An 18780-nucleotide genomic window follows, 5' to 3' on the forward strand; every position below is an offset into this window, starting at 1 on the left:
AACATAAAAAAAATAGACATAATAATTCATAAAAATTTATCATTCATTCATAATAAAAACTCCATCACCAAACTTACACATACGCACCATTCTGTTCCCAAATAAAACATTAAAACTATACAACTTATACATGATCACACACTTGATTTGTCCATAACCAGTTTTTAACCTTTGCCTTAAACAAATTGAATGTCGAGCATTCTCTAATGGGTTGAGGAAGACTGTTCCACAGATGGCCACCCTGGACAGAGAGGACATTCTGCCCAAATGCTGTCCATCTGTGGGATATAAACAAGTCTCCTCGGATTGAATCTCGAGTGGTCCTGTCTGAGCTTTCTTTATGCCTAATGAACTGCTTTAGTGGTGGTGGAGCAAGGGAGTGTAAGACTTTATATATTAAACTCACTCTTTTAAGTTTCACTAAGTTATTGAAGTTCGGTAATTTATGTTTTTTTAACACATGACAGTGGTGGTGAGAAGTCGGTTTTTTGTCAAGTCATTTTAAACTTCTTTTATAAATGTTTTCAATGGTTTTAAGTGTTGTTGGACAAGCAAGTGACCAGGACGTCAAACAATAGTCCATATGAGAGATGATCATTGAGTAAAAATAAGTTTTTGCAACATTCATATTTAAATTATTACGTATATGATTAAAATTTTGATTGTTAAATTGTTGTTGTTTGTTAAAAAGTACCTGGAACACTTTATTTATGTGACTCTTGAAGGATAATGTTGGGTCTAGAATGACCCCAAGATATTTAAATTCTGGAGCTAATTCAAGCTCTACTCCATCCAGGAATATGTTTGACTGCTTCAAGTTTAAGGGGCGTTTTGAAAAATACATACAGACAGCTTTTGAGGTGTTCAACATTAGGCATGAGTCCTCCAGCCAGCTATGCATTAATGATAACATTTGTGCATGTAGATCAGGGGTTCCATTATGTTTATATATATTTCTTCATTATTTATTGATACTGAAAGTTAAAGAAACAAGAACACATTCATCATTTGGGGATGTTTTGAGTTTAACAGATTTTCTGGGATCATGTTAGCAGTGTTCAACTTTTCCTTTTTGTCTCCTCAGCAGGAAGTGAAGCCAAACAGCAAAAGGATCTCAATCCCCTGCTTAAGATCCCCTAGAGCAGGGGTCAGCAACCTTTAACACCCAAAGAGCCATTTGGACCCGGTTTCCACGCAAAAGAAAACACTGGGAGCCGCAAATACTTTTTGACATCTAAAATGAAGATAACACTGTATATATTGTTTTTTACTTTTATGCTTTGTGTGTGTTGGTGTGTTGCTTATGAAATCCATGAAGTGCTACAGAGAAAATTACATTTTATTTATGTAATTAACACATTTTGAACTCTTAAAGAGATACAACAAAAGGAAAAACACCCAGCTGAACTAAAAGGATCCAGCAAACAAAAACTGTTGTGAGCCGCCACCCTTATATCACCTTTGGGCTTTTGGAGCCTCTAAAAGCTACAGGACAGTATTTCTTGAGGAGTGGAATCAGAGAAACCTGCTCAAGGTAAACCAAAGTGTCAGGTTACATCAAATCTTGGTTTGGTGTGGATTTAAATCAAATCACTTTTATTGTCACATCACATGTGCAGGTACATTGGTACAGTACATGTGAGTGAAATTCTTGTGTGCGAGCTTCACAAGCAAAGAGTTGTGCAAAATACAATAATGTAAACAAGCAAAATACAAGAATGGCTACACCTGAAACTAATAAATATATGTACAATATGCATTACTGGATGTGTATACTAAATATGTTATTCTACGTGTGTGTGTGTGTGTGTGTGTGTGTGTGTGTGTGTGTGTGTGTGTGTGTGTATACACATATTTTACAAATTAAATAGAGTAAACAATAAAATAAAATATATAAAATATACAGAGTTGAATATGTGCAAAACAGTGGCATTACTGTACAGTATGGAGTGCATAATGTTGAAGTTCCAGTAGTGAAGCTGAGGTGTCTATGACGTGTTCAGCAGTCTGATGGCCTGATGGAAGAAGCTGTCTCTCAGTCTGCTGGTACGGGACCGGATGCTGCAGAACCTCCTTCCTGATGGAAGCAGTCTGAACAGTTTATGGCTGGGGTGACTGGAGTCCTTGATGATCCTCCCCGCTTTCCTCAGGCACCGCTTCCTGTAGATGTCTTGGAGGGAGGGAAGCTCACCTCCAATTATCCGTTCAGAGCACCGCACTACTCGCTGGAGAGCTTTGCAGTTGTAGGCAGTGCTGTTGCCATACCAGGTGGTGATGCATCCAGTGAGGATGCTCTCAATGGCACAGTGATAGAAGGTCCTGAGGATGCGGGGGCTCATGCCGAATCTTTTCAGTCTCCTGAGAAAGAAGAGGCGCTGCTGCGCCTTCTTCACTGTTTTGTTTGTGTGTACTGACCACGTAAGATCCTCAGCCAGATGTACTCCAAGGAAACGGAAGCTGCTCACTCTCTCCACAGCAGCGCCGTTGATGGTGATGGGGGTGTGTACTTCTCTGCACCTCCGGAAGTCCACTATCAACTCCTTTGTCTTTGCGACGTTGAGGGTGAGATGGTTGTCTTGACACCAGTGGGTCAGGGCGCTGACCTCCTGCCTGTAAGCCGTCTCATCACTGTTGGTGATAAGACCCACCACTGTAGTGTCGTCCGCAAACTTCACAATGATGTTGGAGCTGTTAGTGGCTGTGCAGTCGTAGGTGTAGAGTGAGTATAGGAGAGGGCTCAGTACACACCCCTGTGGAGCACCAGTGTTCAGTGTGATGGGGGATGAGGTGATGCTGCCCAGTCTGACCACTTGGCGTCTGTCAGACAGGAAGCTAAGGATCCAGCTGCAGAGGGAGCTGCTCAGTCCTAGATCCTGCAGTTTCCTGTCCAGCTTCGAGGGAACGATGGTATTGAATGCTGAGCTGTAATCTACAAACAGCATCCTCACATACGTGTCTCTCTTCTCCAGGTGTGACAGGGCAGTGTGTAGTGTCAGGGCTATGGCATCATCAGTGGACCTGTTGTGGCGGTATGCGAACTGTAGAGGGTCCAGTGAGTCGGGTAGTGCAGAGCAGATGAAGTCCCTGACCAGCTTCTCGAAGCATTTGCTCACGATGGGGGTCAGGGCTACAGGTCGCCAGTCGTTCAATGAGGAGATGGTGGAGGATTTGGGTACAGGGACGATGGTGGCCATTTTGAAGCAGGCTGGGACTACAGACAGAGAGAGGGAAAGGTTGAAGATGTGCGTGAACACTCCAGCCAGCTGAGCCGCGCATGACTTGAGGACGCGGCCGGGAATCCCGTCCGGACCAGTAGCTTTGCGCGCGTTCACCTTCCTGAAGCACTTCCGCACATCCTCCTCAGACACAGTGTGCGCACTGACGTCATCCACGGTGCGCACACTGTCCGGTCTCATGGTGTTCGCTGTGTCGAATCTAGCGTAGAATACGGATGTGTAATTTTTCGCTTGGTTTTGGTAGCACTGGTGTCTGGTCATTCCAGAAGCAAAATCGTCTATTTTCACAGAGGCTGTTCATAAATGACTCCCATAACAAATTCAAATTCAAAAATTCAAATTTTATTTGTCACGTACACAGTCATACACAGTACGATATGTAGTGAAATGCTTGGACAACTGCTCGTGACCTAAAGAAAACAAAAAAGGAAAAGGCTATGAATAAGATAGGAAATAAATATGAAAAATTAAAAAGGGTAAATTTAACTAAGAAGGAATAAAATATAAATTAAGGTTAAAAATGAAATAACTGTACAACACAAATTAGAATGAAGGGTAAATTTAACTGGGAAGAATAAGATAAAATATATAAATTAAAGTTGAAAATAAAATAACTGTACAACAAAATACACAATATAGAACTATATAAGAATGTATGAAGAAATCTAAATATAAATAAATATATACACAATAACAGCAGCTGTACAAGTATTAACCGGAAATGAAGAATATAGTGACCAGTGTTGTGCAAAAACAATGTCCAGAAAGTCCAGTGTGTGTGTAAGAACCATATGTGTGGGTCAGTACTGTGTAGTGGTGTGATTGAGAGACCGTATCGCCTGCGGGAAGAAGCTCCTCCTCAGTCTCTCTGTGTTGGTCAGTAAAAACAGTAAAAACAGTAAAAACATCCACTTGCTGGATTAATTATATTTTATTTTCAGGGTTTTTTGTTTGAACCTGAATTCAAAACCATCTAAACTGACGCGATGTAAAGAGATCACGTATGAAAATATTTTAAAAAGGAGATGAAATCAAAGAAATGAATTCTGAATATAAATTAGTGAAAGCAAGTGTCCACACCCATGCTCTCAAACAGCCAATCAACAGCTGAAAGATGAAACATGTGACTTTGACTCATGTTCAGGTTTAGCTCATTTGTTACTATGTAAAAAGGTAAAACATGATGGCTGCTACCATGTTTTATTTATCTTTCAATGGACATTTATGCAGCGTAGCACTGAGCGGACATTTAAATACAAAGTTTAATTACACGTTTGTTTCCTTTGAGTATAATTTGATGAGTGAGATGTAATCATGTGTGTTCAACTGTGTACTTACTTAGTGTTGTTCACTGTGAGCTGGACTGTGTGTTTGTGGTCTGTGGTTGAAGCTAGCAGCTCTGTAGTCGTCCAGCATCCTGTTTTTGTTTTTAACATTTGTGTCTCCAACATTTGAAATTCTCAGTAACAGTTTATACAGTGGGGCAAAAAAGTATTCAGTCAGCCACCGATTGTGCAAGTTCCCTCACCTAAAATGATGACAGAGGTCAGTAATTTGCACCAGAGGTACACTTCAACTGTGAGAGACAGAATGTGAAAAAAAAATCCATGAATCCACATGGTAGGATTTGTAAAGAATTTATTCGTAAATCAGGGTGGAAAATAAGTATTTGGTCAATAACAAAAATACAACTCAATACTTTGTAACATAACCTTTGTTGGCAATAACAGAGGTCAAACGTTTACTATAGGTCTTTACCAGGTTTGCACACACAGTAGCTGGTATTTTGGCCCATTCCTCCATGCAGATCTTCTCGAGAGCAGTGATGTTTTGGGGCTGTCGCCGAGCAACACGGACTTTCAACTCCCGCCACAGATTTTCTATGGGGTTGAGGTCTGGAGACTGGCTAGGCCACTCCAGGACTTTCAAATGCTTCTTACGGAGCCACTCCTTTGTTGCCCGGGCGGTGTGTTTTGGATCATTGTCATGTTGGAAGACCCAGCCTCGTTTCATCTTCAAAGTTCTCACTGATGGAAGGAGGTTTTGGCTCAAAATCTCACGATACATGGCCCCATTCATTCTGTCCTTAACACGGATCAGTCGTCCTGTCCCCTTGGCAGAAAAACAGCCCCATAGCATGATGTTTCCACCCCCATGCTTCACAGTAGGTATGGTGTTCTTGGGATGCAACTCAGTATTCTTCGTCCTCCAAACACGACGAGTTGAGTTTATACCAAAAAGTTCTACTTTGGTTTCATCTGACCACATGACATTCTCCCAATCCTCTGCTGTATCATCCATGTGCTCTCTGGCAAACTTCAGACGGGCCTGGACATGCACTGGCTTCAGCTGCGGAACACGTCTGGCACTGCGGGATTTGATTCCCTGCCGTTGTAGTGTGTTACTGATGGTGACCTTTGTTACTTTGGTCCCAGCTCTCTGCAGGTCATTCACCAGGTCCCCCCGTGTGGTTCTGGGATCTTTGCTCACCGTTCTCATGATCATTTTGACCCCACGGGATGAGATCTTGCGTGGAGCCCCAGATCGAGGGAGATTATCAGTGGTCTTGTATGTCTTCCATTTTCTGATGATTGCTCCCACAGTTGATTTTTTCACACCAAGCTGCTTGCCTATTGTAGATTCACTCTTCCCAGTCTGGTGCAGGTCTACAATACTTTTCCTGGTGTCCTTCAAAAGCTCTTTGGTCTTGGCCATGGCGGAGTTTGGAGTCTGACTGTTTGAGGCTGTGGACAGGTGTCTTTTATACAGATGATGAGTTCAAACAGGTGCCATTCATACAGGTAACGAGTGGGGGACAGAAAAGCTTCTTACAGGAGACGTTACAGGTCTGTGAGAGCCAGAGATTTTCCTTGTTTGAGGTGACCAAATACTTATTTTCCACCCTAATTTACAAATAAATTCTTTACAAATCCTACCATGTGAATTCATGGATTTTTTTTTCACATTCTGTCTCTCACAGTTGAAGTGTACCTCTGGTGCAAATTACTGACCTCTGTCATTATTTTAAGTGGGGGAACTTGCACAATCGGTGGCTGACTAAATACTTTTTTGCCCCACTGTATATATATATATATATATATATATATATATATATATATATATATATATATTAGTAAATGGTATGGTATACATATAGTATTTATTTCCATATATTTTATTGTAGTTTCTGTGCCTTCCTAACATGTTGAACATGTACATTGATGTTGATGAATCTAGTGTAACTGCAGTCTGAAGCAGGTGAGATGTCCCGCTGCAGTGTGCTCTGGTTGGTCTAATAATAGTGTTCATGCTGTGAGAACATGTTTGCTTTCTGCTCTGTGGTGAAGTGTCAAAAAGCAGAAGGCAGCTTTGTGGTCATCTGACTTATTTATCACAGAAACACCTCAAAGTTCTTTGTGGTCACTCTGTGTTTCACAGCAGAGATGTGAAGATGAGAACATTTTGAAAAGCTGCTGTGGTTTATTAAAATGATCTCTTCATGAAGGTAACAATAAAACCTAACCTAAATAAATCAGCCTTTTTACAGCCATATTGCTAAGCTGATGAAAAATTTGACTTGATCCTGTTTGGTTGAGTCTAACTGATACACTCCTCTCTTCATAGTGTCACACTCGATGTTTCAGATGAAACACAGCTGAAGTGTTTTATTGTCTGAAACTACAAACTGATGAACTGGACTTCCTTCAGGATCCTGAACTCATCCTGCAAAACTACTCAGTGAAGTTAAAATGCACATGAATCACATTTAAAGTCTGCTCCCATCTACTGGTGAAACTGGGTATTACAGCACAGCTGATAACCTCTTTAACATCCAGCAGGTCACCACTTAAAGGCGGGTTAGGGTTTAATATCAGGCTGATAGTTTGACAAACTGGAAGATGTCCTATTTCAAGTTTCCACTGCTGTTTGCTAAATATACAAAATTCCACGTAGATGATTAAACATGAGCCCAACTCCACCCACAACAGTCTGCTGGTGTTGTTCAGAGGTTTACAGCCATGAACTGGAGTCACTTTATATCTCATCTGGTCCCAGGATCTCTCTGGAAAATGGAAAACATCACTGTGGTAAAGATCATGAGGAAAACTCTGCCACTGTGACCTGACTATGGATAAACAGAGTCAATACATTGATCCTCACTGCAGTGCTGGAGGTCATGCAGAGTAAATATCTCATTAAACACCATGTTTCTGACAATTTATTAAAATAACTTCAGCTTTGTCTCAATTTAGACAAAAGTTACAGGTCATAAAAATCTTTATGTTTTAAGACCTGACTGAGATTTAATTCATATATTGATTTGTGTCATCAGTTTATACGTGAATATAAATGTTGTAGCAAAAACATTAGTAAAATAATGATTTAATCCAGGTTGTTCATTTCACACACAGACATTACACTGTACAGGAACGTTTCATCCAGTTTTATCTCGACATAACCAGAGTACCACCAACACCAGTTTAGGTTAGTGAAGATATTTTCATCATATTTGAATACTTTTACTGAGGACATATCTTTCCCAACTACAATATGAACTGTGAACAAAATCTCCCAGCCAACAATACAAATATTGAGCTCATCATAACCCTGAATACATGAAGTGGAATCAGAAATTCGTCAGAGCCCCTTCACTTGTTGCCGCCTGACGCTACAGTTGGTTAGATTATTTCACCCTCATGACTCCACACTCACATCTACACTGACCAATACCAAATTAAAACCTCAATGCATTTTTATTAACACTTAAACAATGAAAAATAACAAGTAATTTTGTTAAATGTCAGGAATGCAGTCTTTGGTCCTTCTGCTCATCATGTGACTCAGTGGGCACATGGAGGCTACAGCCAAGGAGAAAGTGGAACATGGTGTGGAAATATTTCACATATGAACAAAAGTGCTTTTAATTTATATTTCAGCTCTCTGAAATATATCCAATTCTCTGATAGTGACCCTGTAAATACTTATTTACATATCTGACTGATGTCAAATGCTGCAGCACTACAAGATTCATTCAGCCTGAGCTGAACAGGTTTCCATTACATTTTCTAAGTCATAGTTCTGTCTGTTCAATTATAGTCTGAATTTATTTATTCATGCAGTGAATATTTTCCTTGAAATGTAGAAGCTGCTCCACTGGAAGAGATTTCTGAGAGAGGATTTCTATGAATGAGGGAGCTTCAGCCAGTGACCTGTCCAGTCTGTGAGGATAATGGACTTCTTACTTTTATTACAGCTGTCTTCATGTTTCTTCACTGAGGTTACATCTGTGTTGGGTTTGTGTTAGCCTGCTTGAAGTTCAAAGTTCAACTTAAATTTAAATTTAGGTGACTCCTCTCCTGACTGTGGCTGCTGTCCATGGTGCTGATCAGCAACTGGAACAATGCTAATGATTATTCCTCACATTGTTGCTGCATCCACACTGTGTGTGTGTGTGTGTGTGTGTGTGTATTTCAGAGATGCTGGAATAAAAATAGGGAGTTTAAATTGTCCCATATTAAAGTAAACACAGTGCTGATATGAAGGGGAAACAGCTGTTGTTTAATGTTTATTTCTGACTGTGTTTATTAAATATGTTCACTGTTCTCTGGAATAAATACGTCCTGTTTCAGATTGGAAATATACAGAAAATCAGACCAGACTTTAATCAAAACAAGAGATGGAAACGAAACTAAAGAGATTCAAGTAGACTCAGAAAAATATGAAATGCTCAAACAAGAAGAATCAAATGTCACTTTATTTTTCTGTTTCTGTTTGTAACAGTGTTCCTGGACCTAATCGAACACAGGAATCCTAAGACTGACTGTTAAACACTCAGTGAAACAACAAAAACTGGCAGAGAAGAGTTTGCAGCATTTAAATACTCGTGTTTATTTTAAATTCACACGTGACCATGCTGCAGCAGGGTTTGGCCTGTTCCTGCCGTAGGTCATGATGCAAAAACATGGCTCAGTTAGTCCATTGATAGGTGGTTGCCAGGCCGCACATTATGATATAATGTATAATTCAACTTTTATGGATATGAATGATGAGCTATTTTTGTCAAATGAATTTGTTTGGTGCCTTCATGAGGTTGTAAAGAGAAAAAAGGTCATTTTAGAACATTGCTATGCAACATGATGATATCATGACCTCAGATAAAGATGGGAATCTTCAAGACGCTGAGATTTGCCTCGTGTTTATTTTTGGTTGATCAACTCATGATTGCTCACAAAGAGTGGGTAGACAAAACAAGCACAGAGACACAGAGACTCACTGGCTGCCAGCAATACGTTTTCAACAACAGAAGACAAGTTAAGACAAGTTGAGTGTTTGCAAAAACAGTCACAGACATAAAAGCTTCTCTCTCGCTCTGCTGCCTGAATGACTGTCAGCTGGTTGGTAAATATTCCCTGGACAAAATTCCCTCGGTGGTGTTGTTGAATTTTCCCTTTTTAACATCAAAGCTCCAGAGCTTCTGTCACCACACCCACAGTGCTGCGTGTATTGCTGTTGTCTCTTGTCAATGTATGATCAGACACACAACACACACAGTCAGTCTGTACCAGTGACAAACACTCACTGCTGAAGCAGATTCACCTGCATACAGTTCAGCATCCAATAATTAATCAGAAAGTGAAATGATTGATCTTGATTTTAAGACTATTCTGAAGTGAAGACTTAACAAGGCTTAGACTCACTTCTCCACATGGCTGATGACACAGAGCTTTTCAGGCCTTTTTAGAGCAAATGTTGTTGAGAAAGCAAATAAAAATGTGCTGTCATATGCTCCAACTTGTTTTGAGTAAAAATCGCTTGAAAAGAAAAACATTGTGGTTTAAGTTTATTTTCTTTCAAGTGATGATTCCACAACAACACTTCCACAGTGTTTCCTGGTACTGATTTGATAAACATAAAGTTGCTCTTGTTCTTTTCACTTGCAATTATACAAGGAAGTGAACATTTAATGCTTCCACTATTTTTGCATCTCATTTCTCATTTGTCCTCCTGGTTTTGAAAATGTCTTGCTGGCATATTTCTGCCTCAGTGTGAGAAAAACTAAAGAAGAAATTCTTTTTTTTTTAGGTACATCAATGATGGTCAGTTTGATCCAGGACATGTTTAGTTATCCAAAAATGTCAGAAATGAAATTTAAAAAACAAAACAAAACATTGTTTATATATCTCATTATTAACCCGGAATCCCCCGGCAGCCTACATCTATTGCAGCATAACTAAGGGAGGATTCAGGGTCACCTGGTCCAGCCCTAACTATATGCTTTAGCAAAAAGGAAAGTTTTAAGCCTAATCTTGAAAGTAGAGATAGTGTCTGTCTCCTGAATCCAAACTGGAAGCTGGTTCCACAGAAGAGGGGCCTGAAAACTGAAGGCTCTGCCTCCCATTCTACTTTTAAATACTCTAGGAACAACAAGTAGGCCTGCAGAGCGAGAGCGAAGTGCTCTAATAGGGTGATATGGTACTACAAGGTCATTAAGATAAGATGGGGCCTGATTATTTAAGGATTTTGAATTCAATTCTGGATTTAACAGGAAGCCAATGAAGGGAAGCCAAAACAGGAGAAATATGCTCTCTCTTTCTAGTCCCTGTCAGGACTCTTGCTGCAGCATTTTGGATTAGCTGAAGGCTTTTCAGCGAGTTTTTACATCCTGATAATAATGAATGACAGTCGTCCAGCCTGGAAGTAATAAATGCATGAACTAGTTTTTCAGCGTCACTCTGAGACAGGATATTTCTAACTTTAGGATGATCAGTGCTGATCAGGGCTGTGACGTCTCACATTGAACAGAACAGGCTGGAGTTCACACGAACTGGAAGTTGGTAGAGATGCAGGTATGCAGTCTTTCTGGGTCCCACAGACTATCACCTACAATGAATAAACAAATGAAATTGCTGTAAATTTTGTAGAATTACATTTTAATATTATTTTAAAAATAAAATGTATTTTGTATTGTATTAAATAGAGTCAAATAAAAGTCTTTATAAAGCTTTTTTTTCAATAGAATTTGTTTTTCAATAGATTCGACACCACAGTGTCTGCTCCCACCCCCACAACCTCACCTGTAGTCAGCCTGGAATCCAGAGCCACACCACTGTGCCAGCCTCTCTCTTCACATGTTGCCTCCTGTGAGATTCCTGACCGACCCTCCTGGGTGATAAGTTAGCAGCGATGCAGGTGGATGCTTCTCTGGTGTCCTGGATTGTTGATTACCTGACAGGAAGACCACAATATGTACGTCTCCCACAGTGTGTGTCTGACAAGGTGATCAGCAACACAGGGGCACCACAGGGGACTGTCCTCTCCCCCTTCCTCTTCACCCTCTACACCACAGACTTCAGCCACTGCACAGAGACCTGCCATCTTCAGAAGTTTTCTGATGACTCTGCGGTGGTTGGATGCATCAGCAGGGATGATGAGACAGAGTACCGGGCTGTGGTCGACTCCTTTGTCACGTGGTGTGAGCAGAATCATCTGCAGCTCAACGTGGCAAAGACCAAGGAACTGATCGTGGACTTCAGGAAGACCAGGAAACACTTGACCGCTGTTTCAATCCAGGGGGTCAGTGTTGACATTGTGGAGGACTATAAATACCTTGGAGTACACATTGACAATAAACTGGACTGGGCTAAAAACACCACAGCACTTTACAGGAAGGGCCAGAGTCGTCTCTATTTTTTGAGGCGACTGAGGTCCTTCAACATCTGCCAGAAAATGCTGAGGATTTTCTATGAGTCTGTGGTGGCCAGTGTGATCCTCTATGCTGTTGCATGCTGGGGGAGCAGGCTGAGGGTCGCAGATGCCAACAGACTTAATAAACTGATCCGTAAGGCCAGCAATGTTGTGGGGATGGAGCTGGACTCCCTCAAGGTGGTGTCGGAGAGGCGGATGCTGTCCAAGATAAAGACAATGTTGGATAACACCTCCCACCCACTCCATGACATGCTGGTCAGTCACAGGAGCACGTTCAGTGAGAGACTGAGATTACCGAAAAGCACCACTGAACGACACAGGAAATCATTCCTGCCTGTGGCCATCTCCCTGTACAACGCATCCACTTAACACACTGTTTGCTGCTACAGCTACACATGTTTCTTTTCCAGCTATTTATTTATGAGTGACTTATGTATATATGCATGTATATATGGTGCTATTCTTAGTTAGTGTACTGTCTGTCTTTTTACTGTTTGTTTATAATGGAGCACTGTAATGGAAAATAATTTCCCCTAGGGATCAATACAGCTGATTCTGATTTAATGATATTTATATAATGAAAAGCTGATTTTTGTTTCGTTAAGACTCTCTCACAATCACAACTCTGCACAAATTCCACGAATGATTCACTTCCTTGTAAATCATCAGGTAATGAAACAGTTCTAATGGAAGCTTCAGACGTCACTGATCATGTGACGTGTGGCATTTTTTGTTTTTGTTTTTGTTTACACACGCGCTAGAATGTCACCTTTAAGCTAAAGAACACAGTTGGCAGAGAATGAAGAGGTGACAGGAGAGTGTCCTATCTCGTTGGACGGCGAGACACTAGCCACGTGTGTCACACACAGAACAGCGGCGGGCAAAGTTAGGAGCTCTGCCCATCGGGATAAGTTTTGACGCTGTCATTTATGAAGGAAGATAAATAAAAGAAAGTGACTGCTGTTGTCCACTTTTTTCGTCAGTGGAGACTTGAGCGGGGTGGCAGAATGGATTGTTTAAGCTAATTTTTTAAGAGTTATGGATCTGATCTGATCTGAATCTGGTGCTTTAAGTTTGATTGTACATGTCAATGTATAATTTTTTCTGTGTATCAATTTATATGAAATATATATAGAGAGGTGAAACATCTATTATGCAGCAAGTACTTAAGCAGTAATTACTTAAGCTGCTACGGTATGTCCTGCACAATTTTCGTCACTTTCCTTATAAAATACCCGGAAGTTAAGCAAGATTAAATCACTCCGTAATACAGCCTACACCTCAGAAAGTACAGAGTACTTACAGTGTAATTGTTTCCTGTAACAACCTGACTTGTTGCCCACAAATTGAAACTAAATAAAGGTTATAAGCGCCTTTGTTCCTCCATAATCAGCCCTCGCCCATAAAAGTACAGGGTACTTGTGCCATCGCCGTGGGTCATGTGAGGCAGAGCTTTTAGCTTTTTAACTTTCAGCCCCAGCTTGGATTTAGGAGACAGAAACCCTCTCTTATTTTAAGATGTGTGTTTCCTGATGTTTTTTTGAAATTTTCACAAATTACAGAAATAAGTGAGAATGTGAAATAATGTGTGACCTTCAGTTTTGAACAATGTTTCAAAAGTTGTTACTTCTCCAAAATGTACCAGGGCTACTGGCTAACTGATGATAACCATGACGAGGAGTTTATCTGCAACTCAGGCTTAGTCATGGTCTTCTCAGTTATCTGTTGTTTGGTTAAGAAAACATAAGACAAAGGAAGCATCAGACATTCATGGCCATTGTTTTCTGAGCGGTTGTCCAGTGTTGGCCTCTTGAAATATTACTGAAATGCCTGCAAGGCTTATCCAGGGTATATTAATATGTGACCACTCATCATTAGCTGATTTGTCTTTGAATCATCTTTAAGTCTTGTTTTGTCATTGTGTTATTATCTGTACAACACTAAAATAGAGACAAGATTGGTTATTAGGAATATTGTTGGTGGATATCCACAAGCAAAGGTAGGTCAAAATATCATCAGATGCCCACCTCATCTGTAGGTGTGAGATAAGATAAAACGTTATTAATCCCTCGGGTCGGTTCCTCTGGGAAATTTGGTTTCCAAAAGCACAGCACCGACAGAAGTTACAGAACGTGAGCAGAATATTATATATATACACAGATATATAAATACAGAGACATATATAAATAAAATATATGAAGGGGATAAATAGAATAAATAGGAATAAAAATACAAGTTAATTGCACATTTCAAGTATTGAGTCTATTGCACTGTTGACTATTTACAAAAAGTATTGCACAAGGTATTGTACAGTGAGGTGAAGAGGCACTACAGCTTAGTTGTTCCCCCCTCCTTTGTCCTCCTGTCTCCCCTCCCTCTCCCCTCCAGAGAGGAGTTAAACAGTTTGATGGCGTGTGGGACAAAGGAGTTTTTAAGTCTGTTAGTTCTTGTCTTGGGGAGAAGCAACCTGTCACTGAACAGACTCTTCTGATTGTTTATGGCTGTGTGCAGAGGATGCCCAGCATTGTTCATAATGTGTCCATCAGTTTTTTTAGTGTCCTTTTCTCTGCCACTGTCACCAGAGTGTCCAGCTTCATGCTGACCACAGAGCTAGCCTTCCTGATCAGTTTCTCCAGCCTGGATGAGTCCCTCTTTGCTGTGCTGCTCCCCCAGCACACCACAGCATAGAAAAGTACTCCAGCAACCACTGACTGGTAAAACATCCTCAGGAGCTTCCTGCAGATGTTGAAAGACCTCAGCCTCCTGAGGAAGTACAGTCGGCTTTGGGCTTTTTTATACAGGTGCTCTGTGTTGCATGACCAGTCCAGTTTATTGTCCACCCACAGCCCGAGGTACTTGTACTTGTTGACCACCTCCACCTCCTCCCCCTCTATCTGAACCGGCAGATTCAAATAAAGGGGGGAGTATTATATAGGACTACTTAACCCTTGTATGGTGTTCGGGTCTGTGAGACCCGTGTTCAGTTTTTTTCAAAAGAAAAATTAAACAATTAATTATTTTTTCACGTGTAAATGTGTTGTGTCTTTCCACTCACTCCACTTGATTATAACTGATTTATTTATAACATTTTATATAAAAGAAAAACGAGAAGCACGTTAATTCATAAATGTGATCTAACAAAGGTAAAGGGAAAAAATTAACCATGTTTGCTGTTCATATGTCTTGTAATTGGGATGAAGTAAACATCTGTTGAGTAATTTAACATAAAATTGTTTGATAGTGTTAATTTGGAAAGCCAAAACTCTAGCGGGTCCACCAGACCCATGAACACTGGCTGAGTAACAAAAATACGAACACCACACAAGGGTTAATGAGCTAGATAATGGAGCCAGAAATTAAAGAATAATAATAGAACAAAAATAGTAATTAATATATAATATGACTATATGGTCAGATCCATGAGTACCGACCTTAAATTTACATCTTTTCTCTATATCTATACTTATCTCCCTGCAGTGAAGCTCAGTGTGTCCAGTGGTGGTGTGATATGGTAGACTGACATAGTGCTGGACACTCCAGTATCAACAGGAGGCGGAGAACCAAACGGCAGTGTGGCAGTCGCAGCTGCTGGAGCTGGACCAGACAGTGACTTGGCAGCCACAGAGCAAACGGTGGCACTGGTTACGGTGTGGCAGCTGCCAGCAGGTGCAGAACACAGTGAGGCAGAGGAGCAGGCTCAGAAAAAAATGATTCATCAATAATGGACTTTAGATAAATATAACATCTTTTCTTCCTTCTCTGTCCTTTCTTATCTTTTAACTATCTCTGAGTGAAGTTATCTCGCACTCTTTTGTCTCCCTGTGAAATACAGCAGATGGACTTTTTAGTGCTGTGAAATAATAACTTCCCAAAAATGCGTTAAACCAAAAGTAACAAGCCGGTTTTGAAAATGTAAGGAGCAAGTACAGATCAGTACACATCTCTCAAAAAAAGTGAAAGGTTGTTAAAAAAAAGTACCTGAAAATTCCTGTCTTGTCTGGAAGCTTTTGCAATCAAATTCATGACCTGAATGTGCTGTTGTGCCAAACATATTTGCTTTCCCAAGACAAGCTCTATAAACTCCCTCTTGTTAGTGTTTTTCTTTTACTTATTTGTGCATTTCTATTAGTATTTCAGTAATGACAGATCATTTGAAAGAACTGAACATGATTTCTAAAGATAGAGAAATTAATTAATCTTTAAGGCAAACTTGGACTTGGATGACCCATTATGGGAGAACAGAATCCCAGTGGTGATAGGATTTAACAGGGTTTCACAAATAAGAGTCTGAAAGGGAGACTGACAGAAAGCACAGACTTAAACCACGCAAAGTAGAGGCTTATTTAATGAAAAAAGACAGGCAAGAAGATGCTACAGTGTAACACTGTGGGAAAGTGGTAGTGAGATAAAGAACAGACTAGCAGCTGACACCCAGGAAAGCAGGTAGATGAATGGGAAAAGGATAAGAATAAGGTAACAGAGCAAAAATGGGATGAAAATAGTAATTATTTGCATGGGACTTTTTAAAACACAGTTACAAAGTGCTTCATAATTTTAAGAAAAGCTACACATTAAAGATAAGTACACTAGATGTGCCAGCTGCCTTTCAAACCATGTATGTCTCATCCATAAAAAATCTTTGCAACTATCCCTGCTAGTAAAAGTGTTGTTTCCACAACACTGCTCCTCCCAAGGTCTACAAAGCCACTTGTGTCAGAATGTTCCCTAAACTTGCATACGCACAGAATATTTTTGGTCATCGTTTGGCTTAACTTAGCACAGCTGTATGCTTCCTTTCTATTGGCTGTGCAAAGGTACATCACAACATGCAGCAGTCAAAATTTGAATTTCAGTTCAATTCAGTTCTATTTTATTCATACAACACCAAATGAGAAGAACAGTCACCTCAAGGCGCTTTATATTGTAAGGTAGACCCTGCATAATACATACAGAGAAAAACCCAACAATCATATGACCCCTATGATCAAGTCCTTTTAACAGGTAGAAACCTCCAGCAGAACCAGGCTCAGGGAGGGGCGGCCATCGATCGTCACCGGTTGGGGTGAGAATAGGAAAACAGGACAAAAGACATGAAAGCAGCAAGTGAAAAGATTTTGACCACAGCATGTGTGAATACTGATACACTTGAGTTGTGCTTTGCTCGGTACAGCAGGACACCTTTATTCCATGAAGCAAGCTATAGAAAAGACTGTCCAGTGTGAAAGGGAATGCTAACGTGCAAAAATGAGTTTTCAGCAGTTGTTTAAAACAAAAAACAGATTCAGCTGTTTTTAAAGTCTGTTGGTGTATTTAAGATGAGATAAGAGAAACCTTTATTAGTCCCCCACATTGGAAATGTTTTGGTCAAGACAGAAAGTGCAAGTAAAGAGCAGTAGAAAAAAAGGAAAAATATTTTAGCATATTAGTAATACGTACAGTGGGGCAAAAAAGTATTTAGTCAGCCACCGATTGTGCAAGTTCCCCCACCTAAAATGATGACAGAGGTCAGTAATTTGCACCAGAGGTACACTTCAACTGTGAGAGACAGAATGTGAAGAAAAAATCCATGAATTCACATGGTAGGATTTGTAAAGAATTTATTCGTAAATCAGGGTGGAAAATAAGTATTTGGTCAATAACAAAAATACAACTCAATACTTTGTAACATAACCTTTGTTGGCAATAACAGAGGTGAATAAACAGAATGAATGTAGCGACCTGCAATTGTGTTTTAGTCTGAATTACTGAATACTGAATACTCTACTCAGTCATTCAATCAATGAATCAATCAATCTTTATTAGCAGACTTTACGTCCATAGCTTAAAAAACAACAACAAAACATAAAATATTTGTAATGATATAAAACCATTATATACATAAAATACACAATTACTTAAAAGAAAACAATAAATACACAAACACTTCAACCAGTGCTTCCTCAGATTGGATGAGTAACAGGAACCACTCACTGTCTCTGTGAGTGCTAAAATTATACTGTTAGAGCCATAAATGTGAACATTACATTTCTTAAAAGTACTTTAAAAGTCCAAACACCCACAGCTACAAACATCTGACTGGCACTACCTCCTCTAAGTTTTCTGCGAAGGATTCTCATTGCATCATTACATGCAGCATGCAGCTTCTACAATGTTTTTAAGATGACCACAAGGGGGCAGTATGTAACGGGGTGCAATACCCTTCAAACCAGTTTAACTGGAAGTGAACAAAAGCTGATTTGCAGTAGTATTTGCCTGCACATAGCGCTTACATCGTTGTCTGTATCTGTCATCATCATCATTAGTTTGATCAGTAATAAATATTTCACCTTTTTATGAACCTCAAGAGTTTTTTGGGACAGTTTAAACAGAGAAATTTACCTGTTCATCCTGTTTGGTTCTACATATCAAGACAGAACTTTCAACAGCATTTTACTTTATATCATATAACACACCATATTCAGTACTGCTTGGACTAAAAACAACCAGGTCATGATAAGAGGATTTATCAATGTTTAATCTAATACACACCCAGCTGTGAGGAACGCCACGTCACTATTCAAGTGTTTGTATGCGTCAGCGTTTTATTGTTGACTTTGATATTTTAATCTCTTCAAAGTGAATAAATAAAATTATATTGTCTTGTTAAATAATAAGGAAGAAATCAGTAGATTTGAAAATGTTCTGGCATGTTGCTCAGTGCATGAGTTGACATTGTGAATGATTAGATAAACCTGAAACTTGAACTTTGTCGGTGTTGTGTTGATCAGAGTCAAGACTGAAACAGAAAGTACTTTTAACTGCTGACCGTGTTTATTAAATGTGTTCACTGTACTCTGGA

Source organism: Maylandia zebra, linkage group LG3 (genome assembly GCF_041146795.1).
Source record: "Maylandia zebra isolate NMK-2024a linkage group LG3, Mzebra_GT3a, whole genome shotgun sequence".
NCBI lineage: Eukaryota > Metazoa > Chordata > Actinopteri > Cichliformes > Cichlidae > Maylandia > Maylandia zebra.